We start from the raw sequence: 25,632 nt of genomic DNA, 5'->3' as shown, positions 1-25,632 counted from the left end.
ATGTTAATTCTCATCTTTTCCCCTTAAGGTCATTTTAAGAAGTTGTTGTTAAAAAGTTTCAAAAAACACAATTAAAAAAATTAAAATTCTGGCTCCCAAAAAGAATCATTATACCAGGGAAAATTAAGATCCAAACCCTGCTACCATAGTTGATGACCCTGACAAAATCTTAAGAAAACCAAAAAAGGTAGAAACTCAAGCAAGTAGTAGCTAGTTAGTTAAAGCAAAATTCACTCCCCGAGGAATTATCAACTTTAGAGGATATTCCATTTGATTTGTCATTTGACCTCTCATTGTTTAGAACTAAATCATAAAATGCAATTTATGAAACTGTGTTAGACCCTAATTTTTTTCAATTCATTGAGTCAAAAAGGGCGTCTATACATCGATATTTAGATAAACTTGTGTTGGATACTTTTGACAAGCTAGAAGCTTTAACCACAGTTCATTCCCCTAAACCATTCATTCATCAACTTCCTCTTCAACCATGCACCTCAACCTCATCTAGTTCATCTCCATCCATTTCAAGCCCTTCCTCAAGCACCCCTAGTCAAACCAAAATCTCAGCCATGGTAGACAAATATGCACCTTTGATTTTACCAGCACGACTCCATGCCATGCTGTTGGGGCAAAGTGATTTGCTATCATTTAACTTGTCAACCTAGGGGTTTCGTAAACTTGTGAAGCATGCGTGCATTGTATGTGCTAGAAATTGTCTTTCAATTTAGATCAATCTAACTACAAAATAACGAAAACCAATTCATCTAATCTATGAAATCAAATAATGAAAATGAAATTCAACTAACCTGTGAAATAAAAAACAACTAATTTATACTTAGTTACTCTGGCATTTAGTTATGAAGTGTTACCTTCTTGAGATGATGTGTAAGCAACTATTTATACTTTAACTTCTAATGTCCTAGAAAATCAAGTAAAGTGTGTAGAAAATGACTGAGTAATTGCATGTATTAAATATTTAACCATTCAATCTTGAAATATGATTAAATCAATTTCTTAGAATGATATTTAGGAATATCAGTGAATGCAATTAAATGAGGATCTTAAAAGAAAATATAAAAGCACGAAAAAGTAAAGCTCAATGATTGCATAGGTTGACATTCAATCACCCAATTCGAAGTCACCTTCTTGGCTTGATCCTTTATTTAATTATATAATGAATTGATAATTTGATCTAAGAAATTAAATATCAGAACATGAAAGGAAACTAAATAACTATGAGCCCTTGCCTCAAACTTAATCCAATTAGAAAATAGATAAATCTTCCATATTGAAATGTTTTTAGAAAAGCAAATATTACACAGTCATTCTAAAACTAATACTAAGAAAGCAAATGAACTTTAATTTATAAAAGAAATTAAATCTCACAATCATTAGATGGCCATTCCAATGGTGTATGAGGATGGCAAGTGAAGAAGCTCCATATGCAAGCAAAACTAAATCTTCAAATCTCCAAGTATAAGATCCAAATTCCCTATTAAAAATATGAGCATTTCTCTAACTTTACACACGCCTTTCAGAGGAGAAGGCTCTCCTATTTATACAAAATTATAAGAAGCTACCCTATTTAATGAAGATCCACTAAAATCTCCTATAGTTACAACCAAATAGCTCATAATGAGACACATATCCCCTAAGTGTCTCATAGAGTTCTAATCCAAATAAGAAATGATGAGACACCTCATAGAGTTACAATCCAAATAGGACACATATCCTTCTTTGAGCTTTATCCAAATCTCCTTTGAAGGGAATTTGAATTTGAGCATTGGAGGCCACATAAGGGTGCCTTGGAAGCTTCCAAATGACTTACACATGTCATGAAACTCAAGCCACATATATAGATACATGAAACCATGTTAATTTCCTAGTTTTTAATCATAAATTCACTTTAAACACATAAAATAAATAACTTTGGTAAATAAGGATCCTAACCCATATATTTATGAAAATGGTGGCTAATGAAAGGTTATATGGTTATGGAGTTACGACATGTGAGTGAAATGGTGGTGGTAAAGGGGAAAGTGGATGCCATTTTGAAGACATTTTGGAAGCCCAACACATGCCCCAAGATTATCAAAGAAAAATCTTTCTTTTTGATGCTACTGGTCAGTATACTGCCCAACATCATGTGAACAAAATGACTGATTACTTTGAATTGCATGAAATCGATGAATCTAATGTCCAAATGAGGTTATTTGCCCAAACATTGATAGAAGATGTTAAGAAATGGTTCAAAGGTTTACCAGCTAATCATATTGCAGATTTAGCTGCTTTTCATAGATTATTTATTGATAGATGTGAAAGAAAGAAAAACTCTTTGCAAATACTATCTGAATATGATAACATTAGAAGAGCTCCTAATGAGTCAGTTCAGGATTATTGTACTAGTTTCAATAGCATCTACAATGCAATCCCTGCTAATATTAATCCTCCACAGACCTAGCATTGATCAAATTGCCTAATATTTTTGACATTGATATGTCATACCAATTAAGGGAAAGAAACCGTGAAACATTGGAACAAATGAAAAGTAATGCTGTTAGTGTAGAAGCCAATCTATTAGCTAAGAAGGCTAGGATGAGAAATGAAAAAAGAGTTGTCATTAAAGAGGAAAGAGTAAAAAGAATAATGGATAGATTAAAAAACATGGAAAGAAAAACTCAGTGGGAGAATCAACAACCACCCCCAATAAGAAACCCCAACTTCAGGAAGAATCCTAACACTAGAAAGAATGCTATACTAGATCAACAAATTAGACCACCCTTCTAGGAAAACTATGCTGAGGGTTCACAAAACCATGAGGGAGAGGATGACACCCAGATAAACTTATTAGGGATTAAAAATAAAGATGTTGTTTTTCTTACTCAAGAAGAACATGAATTGTGCATGCTACAACAATTGAAATTAGAATTTGGAGAGTCCTTTTACTTTTAACAAGGCTATGAATCTGCTATATATGAGGTTCACAAACAGTATAACCTAATAAGTAAAAATAATAATGAAATTCCCACTAAGAGATCAATCCAAACCCAAACTAAAAAGGTAACAGAAGTTCATGTGACCAAAATCCTACAAATCCTCCCTAGAGGAACTCAGGAGACTTCCAGCCCAAAAATTGTAGATATAACTTCATCTGAAACTCAAACTCAAACTATTACTCAAACCATTCCAATTAAGAGAATTCAAAACAAAACGAGTAAGACACAAACTGAATTTCCTAGTACTGAAAAAGAAGATAAAAATACACAGACCACATTTGCTAAGGGAGATATCATCTAGTCAAGCAAAATTCAATTGCCATTCAACATTAAGACTGAGATAGCAAATTGAAAATATTAGTCCCTTTGATCAAGCTAGTGAAAAATGAATCATATAGACCACAAATCATTGAAACATTAAATATAGGTGAAGGAGAGGATGCTTTGAATTTGAATGATGATCAACCTAAGTTATTGTTTTGTTATGTACCTAGGGGGGATAATATGGGGTACCAAGGGAGGTACCCAAGGTAATAATGTAATAATGGGATGGGCCATAGTAATAAATAAGGTGGTTAACCCATGTACCCAGAAATAATATGAAATGATACTTTATTGATCAAACCCTTAAGGTAGGGCAACACCATACATTCACTCCTTAAGGAAGGAGAACACTCCACAAGCCATATGCCTTTTCATACAAGAATACTTCTCTTCATCTTCATGTTCTCCATGTGGAGTCTCTAGCCTTTATATAGGCCTCATACATACAATACCATGTATCATTACCATGGTTTCCTCATACCATCAACTAATACCATGGGCCCCTTACATTATTATTAACTACTTGTGGTCCCTTACATGACATGGGTTAACCACCTTATTTATTACTATGGCCCATCCCATTATTACATTATTACCTTGGGTACCTCCCTTGGTACCCCATATTATCCCCCCTATGTACATAACATGTTTGGTCCTGAAGTAAATGGCACACATCAGCAAGGGGGTATTCCTCCTTTCTACATTAGCTTGAATGTTCATGATAAAATCTTACATAATGCTATGCTAGACTTAGGGGCATCCCATAACTTAATGCCAAAAGCAATCATGGAGAGACTAAACTTAGATAACACCAGACCATACAAGGACCTCTTTTTTTTTATTCTAGCCAAGTCAAGTGCCTTGGCATGATTAAAGATTTGTGTGTGACTCTAGTCCAGTGCCCAGCAAAGAGTATTGTCATGGAAATAGTAGTTGTTGATATCCCACCCAAGTATGGAATGTTGTTATCTCACTCATGGGGAGAAAAATTGCAGGGATCTTTACAACTAGACATGTCATATGCCACCATATCTATTTTTGGTTAACAAAGAAAACTTTATAGGGAAACATTGATGAAATACATGGTGAGTAGTGCAGAAAAACAACAGAATTTCCCTATATACTCCATGCATTCTGATATGGACTCTTTTATCTTGTAAAATTCAGAACATGACACAAATAAAATCACAACTGTAGAAGAAAAATACAAAGCTCCTGATAGTGAAAACATTTTGCGTGAGTCCCTATGGAATTTAGATTTTGATGGCTCTGTGAATAGATTAGGAGTAGGTGCAAGAGTGTGGATTCACAACATGGAAAATAATCATTTTGAAGGTCATGCATTTAGGTTAAACTTTAAATGCACAAATAACATGACAGAACATGAAGATCTAATCTTAGGACTACAAATGGTTAGAAAACTTGGAGCCAAGGGAGTTTCTATCATGGGAGACTTAGAATTGATTATTAAACAAATCAAAGATGAATACTCTGTAAATAATCCCAGACTTAGCCAATATAGAGAGATTGTCCTAGATTTGTTTAAAGACCTTCTGGAAACTGATTTTGTAGCCATTCCTAGGAAACAGAATATGCAGGCTCACAGTCTGGCCACTTTTGCTAGTGTAGAAATTCCCACTTGCAGATCACCTGGTAATGCAATAAACTAAAGCAAAACACTTGATCTACTTCTATAAACATTTTAGCGGAAGCTTAATCAAACATGAGAAACATCAATAAGAACACATATAACTGATAAGAAGAATTCAATCACACATAACACAGAAATATAATCCAGGGAAAGCCTCAACCTAAAACCCCACTCTCTGTATTATCATACATAGGATTTATACAAAGCCTTAGCTCTCACACAACTAGCCAGCTCTGAGTATAATCCTCACAGATGAAGGTGGAAATACATCAAGTTTACACAAAGCCTTAGCTCTCATAGCTAGCCAGCTCTCAGTGCAATCCTCCTGGATGCTCACAGGAAATCAAGACTTCTCCTAAGCCTTCTCCTCTTCCCTCCAAGCCTCCTATTTCCTTGTGCAGTTTTCCTTGGGTGATCCTCTTGTTACCATGCGTAACACTGATGTTTCACACTGATCTCACACCCTGTAAAACTACACAATCCTCAAGGAACCTTGATCCTTCTGCTTGGATGATTTTCCTTTATAGGAAAAATCCATCCAACTGATAGTACATTGTCCCTTCTCTGATCTCAACTGGGTCTCTATCTGAACTGACATGCATGAGTTATTCATGAGAGAATCTTCAGTTATCTGAAGAACAACAGTTATATGCTAGCATGCATTAACTAACTAAACTTACTTAATTTAAACAAACTGTTTAAATCAAATACAACTGGACTTGACTTTGTTAACTGAGCCAACTAATTACTACTCAAATTAGAACTCATCCTTATCTCTTTAACTGATGGATAAATTCCTCAATTAATAGATAAACTGTTGCATGTCCTCACATAGACTTCAAGTTTGTTTTTCCTTAACTAATTAACTCAAGATGAATTAATTAATTAATTTAAAAACTGCTATTAATATCAAATTCGAATTTTACTTCCTATTTTTAGTCCAGGGACTGACTAAAATAGGAATCCATCCTGAATTGCTAAAAATAGAATGCTATTTTTAGCACTTCCATTTTTCATTCCCTGCTATTTTTAGCAGTGCTATTTTTAGCACTTCTATTTTTAGCATTTCTTGTTGCCATTTTCAACAGCTAGTACTTGCGAATTGCCTTTTCAGCCCAACCACTAGTATACTGCAAAAGTGAGACATAGGCCTGTTATACCTAACACTTTGAAATATTGGCAGATTTTCTCTCAACATTCTCAAATTTATGATTTCATGAATGCTGAAGGAGAGTTTCAAAACTGTAATATAGATACAGATTGTACAATAGATAATAACATAGATAGTGAGATAGATGTGAATGCTTTAGATATAGGTAAACCAAATAATTTCACTAAAGTAGAAATAGATAACTTAGAAAATGTAGAAATATAAGAAATAATGAATGATGATCCTTAAATTCTAAACCTTAAAAATGACTTTTTGCCTAAGGGATTAGTCCCATTAGAAGATTTGTTTGATTCAAAAGATGTAGCTAGGAAAAAAAAATGGAGCCTTTAAGAGCAGATATAGAAGAACATAACATAGGGATTGAAGAAAAACCCAAGCTTATCAAAATATCAAAATCCTTACCTTCAGATGAAAAGATTAAATATATAAGTATGTTCAAAGAGTTTCAAGATGTCTTTGCCTGGAGTTATGAAGACCTTAAGTCTTATGACACTAGCATAATTCAACACAAGATACCCATCAAAGAAGATCATAAATCCTTTAAACATAAGCTTAGAAGAATTAATCCAGTTCTTATGCCACTCATTTAGAAGGAAGTGAAAAGGATGTATGATGCACAGATCATAGCACCCATTAGATATTCATATTAGGTCTCCAACTCGGTCACTACTAGGAAGAAAACAAGAGAAATTAGACTCTGTGTTGATTTCAGAAACTTGAACAAAGTCTCATTAAAAGACAACTATCCTCTCCAAAAAATGGACCACATTCTTCAGAGGGTAGTAGGCTCATCCAGAATTTCATTGCTAGATGGATTTTCTGGATACAACCAAATCTTAGTTCAACTAGAGGACCAAGAAAAGATTGCATTTACTACTCCTTGGGGTACTTTCATGTATTTGAAGATGCCTTTTGGATTAATGAATGCAGGAGAAACATTCCAAAGAGCTATGGATATAGCTTTTTCCAAAGAAATGCATGACTTTCTAGTTGTTTACCAAGATGACATCAAAATATTTTCTAAATCAGATAACGAACTTCTAGATCACCTAAGAAGAGTTTTCATTAAATGCAGAAAATTTGGTATTTCCTTAAATCCAAAAAGACACTCTTTGGTCTAGAAGAAGGTAAGCTCTTGGGACAAATAATATCCAAAGATGGAATTAGAATAGATCCAACTATAATAGAGGCAATCTTGACCATCAATCATCCTAGAAACATCAAAGAATTACAGTCATTTTTAGGCAAAATAATTTTTCATAGGAGATTCATTTCAAACTTAGCAAAATTAATTAGAGAACTAAATAACATGTTAAGGAAAGATTCAACACTTAAGTGGACAGTAGAGGCTAAACAGTATTTTGAGGTCATCAAAGAAGCCTATACCAAAACTCCAGTCTTCATAAGTCTTGATTTACAAAAATATTTTATAATTTTTTCTTTTGCTTCAGAACATACTATTGCAGCAGTCTTGTTGCAAAAGAATGATCAAGGATATGAGTAACCTATTGCATTTTTCAGTAAATCATTAAGAGATGCCACACTAGAGTACAACATAATGGAAAAAAATCACTAGCTTTAGTGAAATCTATTAAAGATTTCAGAGTATACATCTTGTATTCACATATCATTGCTTATGTTGCAAATTCAGTAGTAAAGGACATTCTGACACAGAATGGGCCTGAAGGAAAGAGAGGCAAATGGATTGCCATTATTTTGGAATATGATATAGAAATAAAGCCTACAAAACTTATTAAAGGCCAAGAATTAGCTAAACTCATGGCTGAATCGAATTGTCAGGCTTTAGATATAAATTTCATTGGTGCTCTAGATGATCAGGAAGAGATGGCGACTCCACAGATCAGTGAAGATTTTACAGATTCACTTTGGTATGCAGATATCATATTTGTTTTACTAAACTTACAAGCTCCTCCTGGTTTATCTAGAACTAAAGCTAGATTTTTGAAAATGAAATCAATGAAATATTGTATCATAGATAATGCTTTAGTTTCGAAAGATAATGGTGGCATTCTATTAAATTTATTATTGAAAGATGAAATTGACAAAGTTATGCAAGAATTTCGTGCATGAGATTGTGGAGGACACCTATATTGGAAAACAACTGCTGACAATATTCTAAGGGCAGGCTTTTACTGAACCACCCTTTTTGCAGATTTCAAGAAACATGTGACCTCCTGTCATAAGTGCCAGATATTTGAGGGAAAAATGAAGATTTTAACTCTACCTCTCAAGCCCATATCCACAGAAATGCCATTTCAACAATGGGGTTTAGAATTCATTGGGGAAATTCATCCATCCTCCTCATCTTAGCATAAATGGATTTTGACAGCCACTGATTACTTTACTAAATCGATAGAAGCCATCCCTTCTAGAAAAGCCACATACTTTGTAATTATCTCATTACTTGAAAACAATATCCTGTCAAGATTTAGATGCCCACAAAAGCTCATTACTGATAATTCAACTGCTTTTAAATCCAAAAAAATGGTAGAATTTTGTTAAAAATATCACATTACCCTTGGCCATTCCACTGCCTATTAACCTCAAGGTAATGGACTTGCATAATCCTCAAACAAAAGCCTTGTCAATATCATTAAGAAACTATTGGAAGACAACAAGAAGACATGGAACAAAAAGTTGGTAAATGCCTTATGGGCAGATAGACTAACTACAAAAAAGTCCATTGGTACATCTCCTTATCAGTTAGTATATGAATGGATGTTGTTTTTCCATCCTCTTTAGGAGTACCAGTGATGAAGAACATTCAAGAGTTGCAAGTAGAACCAAATGATATCCAAAGAAGGATAAATCAGACAATACACTTACAACAAACCAGAGAAGAAGTCTATGTCAAATCACAAGTGATCAAGGATAAAATCAAGAATATTTTTGATAAAAGGACCAAAGCTAATGATTTTTACATAGGTGATAAGGTTATCAAATGAGATTCTAGAAGAGAAGAGAAAGGAAAACATGGCAAATTTGATTTCCTATGGCAAGGCCCTTATATCATTTATGGTTATAGAGGTAACAATTCATTTTTCTTGAGAGAACTAGATGGAACAAATCTATGAGGAGGACCTGTCAATGGTAGAATGCTGTGTTGAGATTGCAACAAGATGATGGAGCTTAGTGAAAAGAGTCGCCTTCACTAAGTGGGCCCGCAGGCTATTTTTGGCACAAGTCTATTTTTAGACTATGTCTATTTTTAGACATATGGATCATGTCTATGTTTATGGATGATTGATCAAGTTGGGAAAAATAGATGGACTTCTATTTTTGATGAAAGTGTGAGTGATCAAGTCTATTTTTAGACTGGCTGTCAAAAATAGAAAAGTCAAATATTATTATCTCACAATAATATTTGGACTATAAACTTAATCTTATTCTCTTGGAGCACTTCAGTTTGAGCTACGGAAGTGGCACATGCAGCTGTCAGAAGGAAATTCGTTTTTCTTATGAGTCAGTTGAGTTGTTGCATGCATGACTTCAGTTAGAACTCAAGTGAGTTGAGTTTAGTGGACTGGAGGTACAGTTGATGGAGTTGTGTTCAGTTTAACTTAGTTAAACTGGTTGTAGTTAGTCTAACTGCAGATAGACTAATGATGAGTTGTTAAACTAATTATTAACTCATAATACAACTAAAGAATACATCAGTTAACTCAGTTGCATGTCAGTGCATGTTCAGTTCAACAGGGACAGGTGGTAGAGAATCAGATTGCTATCAGGTGTGACTATAGTTGTGCACCAGATCTTGCACAATCAAGGGATTGAGTATGCCAATGAGTTTGCTCACGTATTTGGCCCGCATTTTAGCCTTTTCTCACGTCCACAAAGAGTGAGTGACTATTTTGCAGGTGAAAATCGAGTTTGGGAAGCAATTCTCATCAGTTCTTGAGCAGGTATTGAGCAGTGGAGGCAGGCAAGCAGTGGAAGAGATTTGGAGATCAGATTTGAGCTGTATTGTGTGTAACAGAGGTGGAGATACTTGTGAGAAGTATTATGATGTGTAATGTTACATGACTCAATCATTAATATACAGATAGTTGGGGTTTTTAGCGAGATGCTTTCCCCGTGATACATACTGTGTTAATGTGTGAATGCTCTTGATGTTTTATTGTTATTGATGCTGCTATATTCTTGATCAACGTAGAGGAGCTTATGTATTGTGTATGTTTTCCGCACTAGTACATGATCAGGATAATCTCCATTGAATATGTGTTAAATTATTCAAAATTTCTATATGGTATCAGAGCTAGATGATTTGTAGAAAAATTTCTACATGGTATCAGAGCTAGATGATTTGTAGAAAAAGTTTCTACATGGTATCAGAGCGAGCTAGATAATTGTAGAAAAAAATTTCTACATGGTATCGGAGCTGTTGATCATCAGATCTACTATTCAGGAAGTGTTTACATTCTATTTCTCTAGGCAGAGCCTGTAATCGGGCCAGGTAGCCTCTGGATTCATCCTTCCTTTGGAAGGTGAAATATCCGATAAAAGCCCATACAGTCAATCTCTGTACGAGAAATATTTTGTTCTCACGAATTCTAGATCAGAAGCAGTTGAGTTGGTTGCTGGTGGAATTCGAATTTGCAGCAGTGTTTTCTTGGTGACAACGCAGCAATGTCTTTCAACGGATTGCAAATGTTATTCCAAAGCAAGAGTGACCCGACGCTCAAGGATAAACTCAGTAACAATAAAGGTGAGAATGGATCTTCATCTAAGGTATCTGATGAAGAGAAATGCGCTTTGGCTGCCAAAGCAAAGAAGGGGAAGAACAAGAAAGCTTCTCATTCCTGTGCGAAAGGCAAGAAGCAGGACATGTCCAAGGTGAAGTGTTTTCACTGTCACCAGCACGGACACTATGCCACAAATTGTCCGCAGAAGAAGAAGAACAAGCAAGCTGCTGGATCTGCAGGGGGAGAGGCTTTAGCTTCTCAGTTTGAGCTTGATTTTTCATTGATCGCATGCTTGGTTTCAAGTGTGATGGGATCAGTGTGGTTCCTGGACAGTGGTGCGTCTTTTCACATGACGGGAGATAGAGATTTGTTCTCTGATCTGGAGGACAAAGATCTTGGAGTGCACATCGAGATGGGCGATGATGGTAGATACAGTGCGACCGGTATCAGTACCATTTCCTTTGAGAGGGAGTCTGGTAAACCCTTTGTATTGAAGGAAGTCATGCATGTTCCAGGATTGAAGAAGAATCTCATCTCAGTGGCGATGTTAGAAGACAAGGGGTATGATGTTGTTTTCAGCGAGGGAAAGGCCTTCCTGCGCAGCAAGACAACTGGTGAGACCCGGAAGATAGGGGTTCGAGTGAGGAACCTTTATCAGTTGCATGTAGATGGATGCGCAGCAATGGCAGGCAAGGCAGAAGGATTGGTGAGCCGGGATGATGGCGAATTGTGGCACAGGAGATTGGGTCACCTTCACCATGGAGCCTTGAAGATACTGCAGCAGATCACTACAGGGCTTCCTAAAGGCACACTTGCGCAGTCAGATCAGTGCAAGGGGTGTACTTTGGGGAAGTTTGTGAAAGCCACCTTTCACGAGAAGGATAGTCGCGCCACGACGATCCTTGAGAGAATTCACACAGACGTGTGTGGACCTTTCTCAGTTGCTTCGACAGCAAAACACAGGTATTATGTGATTTTTGTTGATGATTTCTCTCGTAAGTGCTGGATCTTCTTCATGCAGAAGAAGAGCGAGACATATTCAAAGTTCTGTGAATTCAAAGCACTGGTCGAGAAGGAGTCGGGGAAGAAGGTGAAGGCTCTTAGGAGCGATAATGGTGGTGAATACATCTCGGACGAGTTCAAGGATTTCTGCAAGGCATAAGGGATTCGTAGAGAGCTCATAGCTCCCCATAACCCACAGCAGAACGGGGTAGTTGAGCGGAAGAACAGAACGATTGTGGGTGCTGCACGGGCAATGTTGCATGATCAGGGCCTACCCCTTCACTTGTGGGCGGAAGCATGCAATACAGCAGTTTATGTGCAGAACCGTTGTCCTTATAGGATACTTGGCATGAGTACACCCAAGGAGGATTATTCTGGTAAGAAGCCTGATCTTTCTCATTTGAGGATTTTTGGTGCTAACGTTTACATGCATGTGACGAAGGATGCCAGAAAGAAGTTGGAGCCGACTGCAGAGGTTGGGATATTTGTGGGGTACACTGATACGCCCCACAACTATCGTGTGTATTTGCCAGACAGTGGTAAAACTGTTGTGCAACGGGATATAAAATTTCAGGAGGAGAAAGCCATGAAGTGTTCGCTTGAGAGGGAGCTACACTTGCATGCAGATGAGGAGCTATTAGTTCCTAAGGATGAGCTTTAGGACGTGGATCAGCCACAGGACGAGGTTCATGGAGTGGAAGAGACCACTCATGCAGCGCCAACCATCAGAGGGCGAAAGCGCTTGACAGAAGCTGAGCGACTGGCTCAAGATGCAGAGAAAGTTGTAGGACCACCTACAGCCCAACGCAGGCAGAGACAGTCACCTGATCGGTACACTGGATACATGGCTCTTATGAGCAAGTGTGTTGTGACTGAGCCATCCTCTTTCGAGGAAGCTGTGGAGGATCCCGCATGGGTAGATGCCATGGTGGAAGAGTATGATTCTATTGTCAGAAACAGTGCATGGGAGATTGTTCCTAGACCGGAAGGGAAATCAGTGGTGGGTTCGAGATGGATCTACAAAGTTAAGCAGGCAGCTGACGGGAGTGTGGAGAAGTACAAGGCAAGATTTGTTGCCCGAGGCTTTTCACAGATTGAGGGGATCGATTATGAGGAGACCTTTGCACCTGTCGCAAGGTATTCTTCCATACGGACGATTCTTGCTCTCTCAGCGCAGATGGGATGGCACATTCATCAGATGGATGTGAAGACTGCGTTCCTCAACGGAGTCATTGAGGAGGAGGTGTACATTGAGCAACCCGAAGGCTTTGAAGTCTTCAGCAGCGAGTCGCATGTGTGCAGGCTCAAGAGAGTGCTGTATGGGTTGAAGCAAGCACCACGTGCTTGGTACACACGGATAGACAGCTATTTCACAGGACTTGGATTCTCCAAGAGTGAGGCGGATCCTAACCTATACCAGATTGTGGTGGAGGGTAAGTTGCTTATCATTGTGCTGTATGTTGATGATTTGATTCTAACGGGTGATGAGCTGTTGATACTGTCATGCAAGAAGGATCTTGCTACAGAGTTTGAGATGAAGGACTTGGGCCTCCTTCACTATTTCCTAGGATTGGAAATATGGCAGCGCAGTGGTGGACTGTTTGTTTCTCAGGGCAAGTATGCTCGGGAGATACTTGAGAAGTTCAACATGCATGGCTGCAAGCCTGTTGATACTCCTCTTCCTGGAGGTTGGAGGAAGGAGGATGCCACTTCGGGAGAAGAAGTGGATGCCACTGTTTATCGACAGTTGGTGGGGTCGCTGATGTATTTGGTCAATACACGACCTGATATATGCTATGCAGTTAACCAGCTTTCACAAGCTATGGTTAAGCCTACTAAGCTCTTCTGGAAGGCGAGCAAGCATGTATTGCGCTACTTGAGAGGCACATCGGGATATGGTTTGTGGTACAGACAGGAGGATGAGGTGAAGCTATGTGGCTTCACGGATGCAGATTGGGCAGGGAGCCCAACAGAAAGAAAGAGCACATCAAGAGGGGTCTTCAGTATCGAATCGACAGCAGTTTCTTGGTACAGCAGGAAGCAGAGATCCGTGGCACTCAGTTCAGCGGAGGCCGAGTATATGGCAGCAAGTTTGGCTGCATGCGAGGCTATATGGATGAGGAAGATCCTGGTTGGTTTGTTCGGTTCTCATTTGGATCCTACTATGATTTACTGTGATAACCAGAGTTGCATTAAACTCTCGGCTAATCCTGTATTTCATGATAGATCTAAACATATTGACATCAGGTACCATCATATCAGAGATTGTGTGCAGCGGAGGATCATGTTACTTTCGTACATTCCAACGGAGGATCAGGATGCTGATATTCTGACGAAGGCTCTCACCAGGAGCAAATTCGAGTACCACCGAGGCAGGATAGGGGTTGCTGATAATCCATATCTTGTCGAGAGGGAGTGTTGAGATTGCAACAAGATGATGGAGCTTAGTGAAAAGAGTCGCCTTCACTAAGTGGGCCCGCAGGCTATTTTTGGCGCAAGTCTATTTTTAGACTATGTCTATTTTTAGACATATGGATCATGTCTATGTTTATGGATGATTGATCAAGTTGGGAAAAATAGATGGACTTCTATTTTTGATGAAAGTGTGAGTGATCAAGTCTATTTTTAGACTGGCTGTCAAAAATAGAAAAGTCAAATATTATTATCTCACAATAATATTTGGACTATAAACTTAATCTTATTCTCTTGGAGCACTTCAGTTTGAGCTACGGAAGTGGCACATGCAGCTGTCAGAAGGAAATTCGTTTTTCTTATGAGTCAGTTGAGTTGTTGCATGCATGACTTCAGTTAGAACTCAAGTGAGTTGAGTTTAGTGGACTGGAGGTACAGTTGATGGAGTTGTGTTCAGTTTAACTTAGTTAAACTGGTTGTAGTTAGTCTAACTGCAGATAGACTAATGATGAGTTGTTAAACTAATTATTAACTCATAATACAACTAAAGAATACATCAGTTAACTCAGTTGCATGTCAGTGCATGTTCAGTTCAACAGGGACAGGTGGTAGAGAATCAGATTGCTATCAGTTGTGACTATAGTTGTGCACCAGATCTTGCACAATCAAGGGATTGAGTATGCCAATGAGTTTGCTCACGTATTTGGCCCGCATTTTAGCCTTTTCTCACGTCCACAAAGAGTGAGTGACTATTTTGCAGGTGAAAATCGAGTTTGGGAAGCAATTCTCATCAGTTCTTGAGCAGGTATTGAGCAGTGGAGGCAGGCAAGCAGTGGAAGAGATTTGGAGATCAGATCTGAGCTGTATTGTGTGTAACAGAGGTGGAGATACTTGTGAGAAGTATTATGCTGTGTAATGTTACATGACTCAATCATTAATATACAGATAGTTTGGGTTTTTAGCGAGATGCTTTCCCCGTGATACATACTGTGTTAATGTGTGAATGCTCTTGATGTTTTATTGTTATTGATGCTGCTATATTCTTGATCAACATAGAGGAGCTTATGTATTGTGTATGTTTTCCGCATTAGTACATGATCAGGATAATCTCCATTGAATATGTGTTAAATTATTCAAAATTTCTACATGCTGAAGCATTACTTATCCACAGATTAACAATAGTTCACTTTACTTTTCTAATTGTACATAACATTGCAGAGTTTAGATTGGATTGGATGGTGACCTTTTGAAGTTGAAGCCCGGAGAGAAGGCCCTGAGCTTTGAGGGGTTCACCAGCATAAGTATGAATAAAGCAGAATCACAGAAGAGCAGTTTACAAGTTAACTACAGTCACAGTTTCAAAGGCCGCTGATCTTAAAGTTGTTGACATTTCACCAGGAAATGCCATCCCCATGTGGAGCCACTGTTAGGGTCCTAAATAATAGGATTCGTAATTTTGAATTAGCTATGGTTAGTCTTGTAATATTGTACATGCTTTTTCTTTCTGCAAAACATTTTCCATACTAAAAATTAAAAAATGTAAAGAGGGTATGTCCTAAAATAATAATCAAAGGACAAAAAGAGAAAAAAAAGATAAAAAAAAAGTGAAAAACATGAACCCCAAAAAGAAATAAAACAGATCATGAAAGTGAAAAAATTCAAATGCCACTACTTTTTACTTTACTATGCAAAATAAGGTTATGTGTAGCGTATAAGAAATGCCACAATCCATGATGGTCAAATAGCTTAATCTTGACTCATTCATGTTTTAAATTTCATGTTGATAGATAGAGAATGAAGATCTAGCCAAACTGTTTAACTTTGGCAGATCAGTAGTTAGTTAGAGAATAAAAATGAGCTCATTAGTTTAATCTGAGCCATTGGAAGTTATAAGGTTAGAATTAGATAGTTTGCTTGTCAAAAGAAAAAGAAATAAAGGGTCAACAAGCTCAAATGCACCCAATGAAATGAAGAAAAAATGTTAGGGTAAATAAAGGGTAGGTAGAAGAAAGGTTGCAAATGCACAAGGTTGTTGAGTCAAAAGCACATTTATCATGCTTAATCCTATGTTTCATGTGCAGGAGGAAATGTGAGAATGAAAGGATATCCACCAATCTTGTTTTACTAATTTCCCCTCATTTCACTACACCCCCACATGCTTATTTGATAATTTTCTCATTATCCCTTCATCACTTATAAATACCCTTTTTCCCCCTCATTTTGACCTTTACGCCTTGGTTTCACACATTTCCCTATAAATTACCCTTCAAAAATCATCCCCCTTCCTAAAAACCCCTTTCCCTAGTGTGAAACCCATTCCCTATTACAAAATTACTTTCCCCCCTTATTAATTTCCCTATTTCCCTTCAAAACCCACAAAAAAATCCCTTACACTAAGTTTTTATGCCCCCGCTTTATCTACTTAACTTCCCCGCTTCATATTTCCCTGATACCCTTTTTTAACCCACCAACCCTTGGTGTAGTTAAAAGAATCCCGCCACATAAACCATGGTCCCACCTTAATTAACCATATGTTTATATTGAAAATCCTGACATTATTGGTTAAATAATTACAATTAACTGTAATTAAATCCTGGACCCCACAAATCCCTTTCCCAATTTCCACCATGCAACTCAACTGCGCGATAGCCCTCCGATCTCCTGCCCCTAGATCTGATGGTGTATAGCCATATTGCACAGATTCATTGTCCAATCAATAATGGCCCAAGAGCATGTGAGATTCGCGTTTTTCCAGGGCACTGTTCTACTATGTGGTGGCACCAGGCTAGATTGCATGCTCGCGAAAAATATCACCCGCCCTCCAAAAGCGGTGCGATGGCCCAGAAAACCACCTCCCCACCTAAACCAGAAACTTACCACTGTTCATTTATAATTTCCACGCCAAAATGTGACTGTTACCCGTTAAAAGGACGAAAAATCCCCAATTCACTCTTTTCTTGCATTTTCACTGGAAATTGTTGCTTAGCCATTTACGACACCTTGAAACCTCTACGACCAATTTGACCACCTTTTTTTTTTTTTTTTGAATTAGTCACCGGAGAATCCACAGTAAGAACTTTTTGACCACCTTCTGCTGCCTGAAGAAGCTCTAGATACCTAATTGAATCAACCAGTTGGCAGTTGAAGCCACAATACCCTCTGCATTCACCACTGAAACCAGTCTACACATCAAACCATCAATTTCCAGGTATTCTCAGAAAAACTAGAACGACCCTATCAATTTGAAAACTCACAGTTAAAATTGAACGATTAATTAATTGAAATTAACTAAGAAACTTTCCCGAATTGAGGAGAAATTTATTTGTGTACCCCAAACCCTTCTTTTACAGACTGTAACTACCCTCCTACTCTACCAGAGCTTCTAAACCCCACTCCTGAAACCACTACAAGCTTAATTCAAATATGTAAACCCAATTATGGCTTCCCAAACCTCTCTGAACGTGAGACCTCTGCAAACTCCTCACCTGGACATCGACCAACTTGCATTAGCAGATAGAGATTTCCAAATAAAGGATATTGCTTCCCCTGCTAGAGTAAGGACAAATTCTTGAACCAGAATGATGACATTCACCTTTGGGAGTCTAATTTTCCCATGTATTTGTTTCCAGAATTACACGCATTCCCATAAATCATCCAGTTTTGTCATGCTTGCTACATTCCCAACCAAAGAGCAATTGTCACCGTTGAATAGCAAGTTTTGTTTACTATCACTGCAGAATCCATTAACCAAATGCTGCAGGTCCAACCAAGCCCAAATGAGACCCCACTTTCTCTTGGAGACTTGCTAGACCTCTATACCAAGTTAAACCTTCCTAGAATAGTCCAAATTTTCCAAACTTTCATCATAAAGGAGTGTCATACCCCTACAGAAAGTTCTCCATATGCTGCCATCATTTTTTCTGAGAGAGGCAGACAAATCATAACCATGCTCTCCTGCATTTTAGGATACACCACAAATGAGCATGTGGATGAGATTGTCCTGTCTTTCCTTTCCATCTTTAGCCTAGGAAAACCTCCTGTTGTAATTTAGAACTATGTTCAGTTCATAGCAGACAGGATTCATGAACAATTCACCAGACTACCAACTGAGAGAGTTTTCAAGTATTCTTCAATTTTATTTCATATGTTCTTGTACTACTAGTCAGATAAATTCTCTGTCAGCATCCAGAAGTTGGATACCAAAGGAAATCCAAAGTTAGTTATATATTGGACACCCTTGATCCAAAAGTACTCCACTATATTCACTTACAAGGACTTCATTGATTCATTTGTCCTTCCAGTTATGAATATTCTAACTAGTAGCCCTCAACCCAGAATCAGTCAAGAGATTGAAAGGGTGTTACAGTTTGCAAAGAACAGTAAGGTGGGAGACTAGTATCTGTACCAAAACCACACAGAAATAAGAATTTATGGATGCCAACTTGCCCCATACAAGCTACCCAGATACCTCCCCATGAGGATATTTGCACTAGAATACTTTAGGCAGATTATAAATTCTCATGAAGTAAATTTCCTAGTAGGTAGGAAGAAAACCCAATTCAAAATGAAAAATCAATTAGGCCGCTTCATTTGTAATACCAGAGAGGCTGGACCAGAGGCATATAATATTTTGCAACAAATGAAATTCAAGAACAACTTTATATGGTAGTATGACCCTCATGGAGTCATAAATAAGCTAAGGCTCAAGGTCAAATTGGGACCTTTTATCCATCATCCTAAACTAGACATTGAGAGGTTTTCCAACCAATCAGAATGGTTGGAAAACACTCTAATAGACATGGATAGTACTATAGTTGATGTAGAGAATACATTGATTGATGTACAGAAACAAATTGATACAATTTCCTTCCTGCAGGTTCCAGAACTACGAGAACCAATGAATATTCCTCCTGTTTTAAAGACTCCAGCAAATGAAGACAAGAATCCAAAGAGAAATAGGGAAGAAGGTTCTAGTTCAACTATGGAAACCATAGATGAACAATTTGAGATCAGTGATAGGAAGAGGCCCAAGCTTAATCCTGTAACTGAACAAGAAGACACCATTGACTCAGTGGAAATCACTGACACTGATACAATGGTGGAAAGAAGCAAAGGGACAACAGCGTCAGGAGAAACTCACTAACCCTCAACATCAGCCACTCAACTTATAGAGAGAAAGCTTAGTGTTGAGGTTTCTTCATTCACCAGGCTCGTGGATAAAGAAAAGGATATCAAAGATAGATACAAGGAAATCAAGTTGAGGAATGAGAAGTTGAAGGCTGAAACTTATGCCCAATACTTCAAGTAGACACCAGCAAATCAAAGCAGGTTGATGGTAGCCTTTGACATCAAAACATGAAAAATACATATGTCATTCATGCAACCTACAATATAGTAGCCAAAAACATCAACAGACTATAGAAAATCATATTTTGAGGTTTTAGCTAGGGATGTTCATCTCATTCACCAAATTGAGTTCCACAAGCAGGCAGGTGAGATGATTTATTCCACCTTGATAGGTAAAGCCATGGCTGCACACAAGCTTCAAAGTTCATTGGACAACATTACATCACAATACAAATTGGAAAAGGCCTTCTCACAGGCCAAGGACAATAGGATCAAGTCATTGGAAGACTTGGTGATTGAGCTGGGACATGATCCAAATGATATCAAGGTTGCTGAGAAGTTAATAAAGAAAAAGAATGAGGACATTGCTGCTCTCAAAAAACAACTCAAATTTCCTCATTCAGAGCACCCACAGACAAAAGAGGTCCTTGAGAGACAAACACATCAGGAGGAAATGATGGACCTCATTTTACAATTGAATGACCAATTAAAAGAGATGGAGAAGGAGTTGGACAAATTGATACAGCTGAAACAGGCCAGCCTTGAGACTACCCCTACCACTGTCATTCCAACAGTTGCTACAACAATACCTTCCACTTTGGCAGCATCATTGGCTCCTACAGCTCCAATGGCTACAACACTACCAGCTGCCACAACATATACATCAGCAACAGGGTCGTCAACAGTAGCAGCTCAGCCAGGTGATGAGGCTAGTAAATTGGTCAAAGCAATGGAAGACATGTCTATTCAGACCACATAAATAAACAAGCTTAAGGAAAAGATAACCAGTCTAGAGAATGACAATAAGCTTACACAAATTATGCTCAAGGAAGAAGTACGGAAGACAACCAGAATGACTGAAAGGATAAAGAGCTTAGAGAAAGAGTTGACTTTAAAGGAACCACTTGGCCAAGCCAAGGAACAGTTATGGGCCAATATCATTGACTATGTCAATGATATTTGGCCATCCATTCATGTAATTTTTGAACAAAGTGACTTAGTGAAAGAGGCTACAGAAGCCATACAGAGAGTTAAAACAGAACTGGGACACATGCCAAAGGAAGCCACTAGGATCATTTACTTCCTTAACTCCAAAAACAAATATGAATTATAGGAGATGGAGATACCTAACAGGATAGGTAAAATATTGGAAGTGAAAAAGGTCCTCACCAAGAGGAATTTGATGTTAAACCTTGAGGATAAGTGCCAAACCATGCTGCTGGCTATAGACAGATTCATGGTAATGTTTGATGTTTTGAGGCAGAAAGTTCTACCCAATCCCTTGGTGATAAATGACAAATTCATGCCACAGGAAGACTACAATAGAAGAATTAGAGAAGTGGAAAGGGATTAGGTGAACACTTCCTCTATGAAGGGGATGCCTACTGGAAAGGTCCTATATCAGACCTTTGAGAACTTGTTTTACCTCTAGCATGAGGTAAAACACCTTTTTGTAAATATAACCACTTTTTCCAATACACTGAAGTAGATGAAATATACAGGAAGATGGTAAATATTCAATTACCAGATGCAGACACATGGGAGAAATTGAATGACTTGCTGTAAAAATACACAATCAAAATGTAAAAATGTACAATAAAGGTGAAAACAACATAGTAAAAGGAAAATTATAGATCAGACGGGTAGAACAGTATCGGTTGAAAGTGTATCAGTTGAAATGTCAGGGTGAAAAGAACATCCAACATGAAGACCAACATCAAGGCAAAGAATAAACAAAAAAATATCAAAGCATAAAGACAGCACAACCTAATAAACATGGACATCATACAACAGTTGAACATTTGTCTCTATCTTCTTGCATGAAGATATTTCTCTCCTAGATTAATTCCCAAGATAGTTTGGGATATTTTGTAAACTATTTTTGTATAAATACTTCATAATTCTAAGTATTGGGTGTGGATTGCTATACATTTGTAGAGTTGTATTGATCATAAACCTAAGGGTTATTATACCAATTTTTTTCAAGTCAGCAGACTGGATTGAGTAATAAAGAGATTGCGTTACAGGATTCATGTGTTGAGCTATTACAGTGAAGTATTTTATTTGTCAAATTTGCTATTTTCTTATGTATCTCACAAATTTAAATGTTATCTAAAGTGAATGAATTAACTGGAAATTTATTTCAGAATTTGTTTAAGTACATACTGCTTTGAAAAGTTAATAATTTTTATGTTTTCTTCTGATATCCGGATCTGAGAATCCTTAATTTCTCTCCCATCTCGGTTGACCTCTTACACTTCATTCAAAATCTAGTCTAAGGAACCCTTAATTACTCTTTGGACCTGATTGAAACCAAACTTCACCATCCAGCCTTAAGATCTGAAATTACTCAGCTACCTTGCCTTGTAGACACTATTTTTAGAACTTAATCCAGTCCTATTTGCTTGACTTTTTACCCCATAGCCCAATGGTAAAAGACACCCCTCTGTCCATCTAAGTAAGTAATCCCACTACCAAATCCAATTCAAAACCCAAGTACAATCATAACTAGCCTAAAATCAATTAATTAAACAAAGTTAAATCATAAAGAGAGAGCCCTCTTTGAGCATTAGGAAGGATAGATCCTAATCTCCAAAGTAGGTTTGTGGTTACCTCTATCATTTCTTTTTCTAAAAACTCAAAAGAAATTTTGGAGTGATAACAATTATATTTCTGTTGTTCAACATATGTTTCTATGTTAAATTGTTTATAACATTTACATAAGAAACTCTCATGGGAATCTATTAATTGCAATTTTTTTTTGAATCCTTACGCAATTGAAAAGCAAATGATAAGAATCTTGGGGTTTATTTCTAAATGGGGAAATAGCACAACATTACTAATATGCTCCAATTCAAATCAAGTTGGTATGAGAGCACTAGTTTTTCTTACTAGATTTGCTTTGTGAAAGAATGATTTAATTGTTTGTAAATTTATGTCATGCTCACAAGGTTAAATCTCAAAAGAGGTGAAGGAAAGCTATTTGAAAACCTTGAAATTGGATCAAAGGGAAGAAGAGCATGGTTGCCAAAGTACTCTACACGAGTTCAGCCTCAAGTTGTAGAAGTTACAGTTGAGATTCCAACACCAGTACATCCTCAAGTTGTAGTTGAGTCTTCGGAGACCATGTCTCATGAAGGAGAACCTATCATGACAAAAGATGAGAAGACATTCAGAAATGATTTCTTTGATGTGACAGAGATGGTCAAGGTCCTCTATGGAGAGAGGAACAACAAACTACAAGGAGAAAGTTCCAAGCCTGCCCATGGAGAAGGCTCTTTAGGAGGAGGTAATGGAAAAGAAGATAAAGGAAAAGGAAATAATGGGAGTTGAGACAAGCCTCCACCATCTCCACCATCTTCTTCATCATCTTCTTCGAAAGCATCTTCACACTCATCCACCAATACCACTGTTACTCATACTCATCATCACTCTTCAAAAGGGTTTGGTAAATCACCTTTTCTGAAGCTTGATGTTAAATTTGAGTTGCCTATGTACAATGGTGAAGTGAATGTAGAGAAGCTGGATAACTAGATTCGTCAGTTGGAGATGTATTGTAGAATTCAGAACCTTCAAGAGGATGATATCAAGATTCATTTGGCTTCATTGAGAATGGAGGGTGCAACACTTGTATGGTGGGAAGCAAGGACTCAAGACGAGATCAAAAAACATGGTAAGATCTCTATTTCTTGTTCTAATTTCATTGTTTCTATAGAAAGACAGTTCTACCCTTTAGCTCATATGAAAAAAGCCACTATGAATTGGAAAAATTTTTAGACAATTGAAAGGACAAAATGTGCAAGGGTATACTCAAGAGTTTAGGAAAAGAGCTCTTATGCTAGGAGCAGACTTACAACCATAAGATACCTTGCTGAAATACATAGGTGGGTTGCATAGATATCTTCAACATATTATTATTATGTTCAGTCCCATGAATTTTGATGAGGTCTGTGTTCAAGCTAAACATCTCGAAGCAAGAGGGAAAAATATACAAGGAGAAGGTAAGAAGAAGCCATTTCAGAGTGTTGAAAAAGGAAAGAAGTTTAAAGGAAAGCAGAAGAAAAATGCTTCTATTAAGAAAGAAGGGGAGAAACCCGTGTGCAAGAATTAATCCAAGGAGGGACATGATGAAGTGCATTGTTGGAAGCTTCATCCAGAATTATGACCGAATAAATTCAACAATAAAGGGAAACATAAGACCAATGCTTTTGCACAAAAAGACTTGGGTTCAGAATCAGGGGATGAAACAAAAATCATAGTCACATTCACCAAAGGAAAAGCCATGGAAAAAGCAAGAAAAGAGGTCAGAAAAGAGGAAACCATAGCAAGTAGCAACGCAACAAATAATACCCACAACGTTTCAAATGAGGAAAATTGAATAGGACTATTCCATATCCGAGTCATTTCCAAACATATGAAAATCAATATGTTGTTTGACAGTGGATCTCAAACCAACTTAATTTCTGTGGATTTAGTTAAGAAATTAAATCTGGAAACCATGCCTCATCATAAACCGTATCCATTGGGTTGGATAAACAAGGATGCTAATTTACAGGTCACACAGAAATTCGTTTTCAGATTTGCAATCATCGCCAATTTCATTGATGAAGTTGAATTAGACGTTGTGCCATTGGATATCTTAGGAATTGTGTTGGGAAGTCTGTATTTGTATGTTAGGAAGACTGTTTTCCGTAGATTTGAGAACAAATATCATTTGTTCAAAGATGGAGTGGAGTACATTATGAGAGCCCATCACAGAAAGCTTAGTCTATCTTTGGCAAGCACAGGTGAAATGAAGCGAATGGTTAATTCCAGTAAGAGTCTCGTGCTCCTTATGATCAAGCAGTAGAATGACATAGAGCAGGAACCCTTTGCAAGCTGTGATGTGAAGCTGAAAGTTGAATTGGTTGATGTGGTCAACCAATATGGGGACATGTTTCAAGAACCAAAGGGATTGCCACCAAAAGGAGGAATTCATCATGAAATTCAACTACAACAAGACTGTCCACTCCCAAACATTGGTATGTATCGAATGTCAATTCTGAAAAGTTTAGAAATTAAAAAACAAGTCCAGGAATTGTTAGATAAAGGAGTAATTCATCCTTCTACTACGTTGTGTGGTTCACCAATTGTATGGTACCCAAGTAAGATGGAACCTAGTGCATGTGCATATATTATCGAGCTTTAAATAAGATCACAATAAAGAATCGATACCCACTACCCAAAATAAATGATTTGCTAGATCAGTTGAAAAATGCAAAGTATTTCACTAAATTAGACTTGAGAAGTGGATATCATCAAGTTAGAATAGCTGATGAGGACATATGGAAGATTGCTTTTAAAACCAAATAGGGATTGTTTGAGTGGCTGGTTATGCCTTTCAGTCTTTGTAATGCTCTAGCTACATTCATGAGAGTTATGACTGATGTTTTAGGATCATTTCTTGATGAATTTGTAATTTTCTATTTAAATGATATTTTGATATTCAACAAATCTAGAGAAGAGCATGTCAAGCATGCTAGGAAAGTTTTGGATATCATGATAAAAGAACAATTATTTCTAAATATGTCTAAACGTGAATTTGGGAAAACTTCCTTAGTGTATTTGGGCCACATAGTTGGAGGAGGTGAGGTGAAGATTGATCGTTCTAAAGTTTCTATGAATTGGACAATACCCAAATCAGTTACATAAGTAAGGAGTTTCCTAGGAGCAACACAGTATTGGAGGAAGTTTATTTCCAATTTCTCCTCCATAGCAACTCCACTATATGCGTTGAGAAACATGAAGGTTGTCTTCCAGTGGGGAGGCAAACAACAAAAAGAATTTGATGCTTTGAAACAAAATATCAGTTCAGCCCCAGTTTTGGCATTTCCAGATTTGAAACAACCCTTTAAAATACAGACATACGCAAGTGACTACGCCATGGGTGCAGTTCTTTTACAGCATGGTAAGCCCATTTCATTTCATTCTGAGATTTTTATTGGTGCTATTATAAACTATCCTACGTATGATAAAGAGCTTTACACA

The sequence above is a fragment of the Pinus tabuliformis genome, chromosome 8 (assembly GCF_031772625.1).
Source record: "Pinus tabuliformis cultivar Carrire ecotype Pingquan chromosome 8, CPIR1, whole genome shotgun sequence".
Classification (NCBI taxonomy): domain Eukaryota; kingdom Viridiplantae; phylum Streptophyta; class Pinopsida; order Pinales; family Pinaceae; genus Pinus; species Pinus tabuliformis.
Note: the sequence above shows the minus strand (reverse complement) of the source record.